The following is a 3,069-nucleotide window of genomic DNA, read 5'->3' on the forward strand; positions in this document are numbered from 1 at the left end:
GCTTCCTGAGCATGCTCAGTGTTAGCTCCCTGAGAACATGTACCATAGACCTGGCAATCAGCTGTTTCTGATCCCCACCCACCTTGTATTGTGAGATAATCCCAGCAGCAGCAGCATGAGGGCTGTGTTTGTGCCCATGCATCTGTCATTACCCCATGTATAACCCTTCAGGTCTCCTACACTGATTGTCATAGAAATGTGAAATTTTCAGGGTACAAAGGAAACCCTGAGAGCTTTATCTAGCTGCTAGTTTTATCTCAATGTCAACAGCGGGCCCCAGATGAAAAAATGTTGGGCACCACTGAATAAATCTATCATCTAAGCATTAAAATGAAAATGAAACAACAGACAAACAAACAATACCTACACACTATATTATAATTGTATGGAAGAATTTATATATATGGAGGATGATTTGAATATAAGAAGGATATATATATATATACATACAGTTGAAAATCGAATATCCGGCCATCGATAATCCGGAACCTTCAGTTTCCCGGCATGAATTTCGGATCGCATTTTAAATACAGGGACTGCAGTACACTGTTTGGCCACTTATGTTTTGATGGCGCTGTTCTGCAGAAACAGCTGTTAGGTCTTGCTTGCTACACTAAATACACGTTAAGACGTCCCTGCTGCCTGCTCTCCAGAACTGTGCCAGATATCTGCGGTGCTGCGAGACGAAGGCTGGCCTGTGTGTGGACGTAAGTATAACTTTTAAAAAATCAGATTCTGAGGTTGCCAGATTTTTGATTTTCAACCTATATATTTCATATATATTTCATAACAATCTAATCAAATATCCGATTTTTTATATAAAAAGTAATATTACATAGTGATGATATGAAATCAAATATAATGGCACCATGAAACCCATAGTTTCCATACACTGCACATACAAACCTGAAACAGCAGTATGCAGGAGTAAATGGTATTAGGCTAAATTTATACCATACATAACACAACAGTTGTTCTAGATAAATATTTGGCCATTGGATTTTAAATTAATTAATAAAATTTAGGAATTTTTTTGGGGGGAAATGTTGTGAAATTAACCATGTGAATACTTCTTTTGTACTATGCACGGATTCATTTTAAAGGCTTTTTGACTCCTTGAGTTCCTCCTACCATACCCTTAAATTGAACCTTGTATTGAACAATTTATCAAATTAATATAGGAATCCTCTACAATCAATTGAAGGTTTGCACCTTACTGAACAATGATAACAGGACAAATTATCAGTAACATTTAGAAAAGCTGTTTTTCCTTGTTCCAGTTTCATCATTCCCAGTTGGCAGCCTTGGGGCTGTATGAGGTTTCCCTTCCCTACCCTCATGATCTATGAGTCATTAAACAGATGCTGGTTTCATAACTATTATTCCAGCAGTTTCTGCAAATATGGTAAGTATGTCATGAAAGCCTGAATTTCACTTGACAGTTTTGGGTGACACTCCTTTGTGATGCTACTACATTTTATCAGAGGAAACCTAAATACCATTGTATTTTTTCCTACTGAAAATGCTGGTTACCTGGCTGGTATGCCAACTAAATGACTTTAATTAAAATGGTCAGTATTTCCCTGTTTAAAGGCTAATTATAACGCAAGCTGCATTTATTTTGTAAACATTTACACACTGTAAAAGGTAAGTAATAAATTTGTATAAATCTTGTAAACATTTATTGTAGGATATGTAATGCCTTATCCAACACCAGGAAACCTTTCAAGAAGTTTTATTACGAAATCCAAAAACAAGCCAAGGTCATACACAAAGGTCAGCCCGAAAATGTGTGGTACAGGTGGATGAGGCAGAGGCGTAGTCAGGGACAATCTGAAGTCAGGGCAGGCAGCAGGCAAGGGTAGTCAGAAACAAATCCAAAGTCAGGGCAGGCAGAATATCAGACTGGGTCACTGCGGGTAAAGTCTACAGTGGTGATGACACAACAGAGGTCAACAGGATAAACCAACACAAACCAAACCAACATGTTTAGTTTGAATGCCCTGCGGCCATTCAAACTCCACATGTCCCGCCCCGCGGTGAGGCAGCTGACTGTCTCGCCCCCGAGGGGTACAAGAGGCGTGTGTGGTAGCGGGAATGCCATTTGGTCGAACAGTAGTTCGGCCAGAACAGATCCCTCTGCCGGAGCAGAGAGACTTTGGTCACTCTGCCTACTGCAGCGCTGTCTCCCACGTGATCCCGGAGGACGCCGCAGGCTTGCTGGCCAGGTAAGTACCTTACAGGATATACCTGTGACACAGGATTCATAGAGGCTCTTCTGCAGATAGAACACAGTAGGAACTGATTTCTTTCAGACTCTTTTTGAGGTTCTGTTTGCCTGGACTCAAAACTCCAGGTAAGGAGAGACGAAGAGGGGGAGAGGCGGATTGGTCAATTCCAATCATTTGGTTGCATGTATAAATTTGAACTTTTCTTGTGAAAAGTAGCCTAGAACACCATCTGTTGGCAGCAAATGACAGTGTGATATATCATTATATAATATCAAGTACATTTATAATAAATCAAATATATTAATCAATTTTACCCGATTAAAAAAGAAAATAATAAAAACATATTTAGTACTTAACATAAAAAAGCGATCACTGGTAAGAATTTATTCAATTTACATTTACATTATTTATTTAAAATTTTATGAATAATCTCTGTTGTAAAAATATTTTTTAACATTATATTAAAACAATATTAAAATATGGGTCTCTATGTATATACTTAATGGCGTTTTTACTGTCCTTCAAACTTGTCTACTTGTCCTTCAAACTCTTGAGGCTTCCAGTTTATGTTTTTTGTCAACAGTTGCTCAGCAATAGGCATCAATTGAGCTAATATTACACTGCCCCTGGTACCTCCTTTCCATTTTTTTGATATAGCAATGGAACCTCTTTCCTTGTTCTTTGCTCACCCCACTCAAGTTCTCCAGGAAGTAGTCAAAATGAGAGTGGAGGAAATGCAGCTTGAGGCCCATTGAACAACCCAGTTCCTATATAATTTTTCATCATTTTTTCAACAATTCTCCCCCCAGACTATAGGCACCCCAAAATTAAAAAAGGA

This window comes from Pyxicephalus adspersus, chromosome 12, assembly GCF_032062135.1.
Source record: "Pyxicephalus adspersus chromosome 12, UCB_Pads_2.0, whole genome shotgun sequence".
NCBI classification, from domain to species: Eukaryota; Metazoa; Chordata; class Amphibia; order Anura; family Pyxicephalidae; genus Pyxicephalus; species Pyxicephalus adspersus.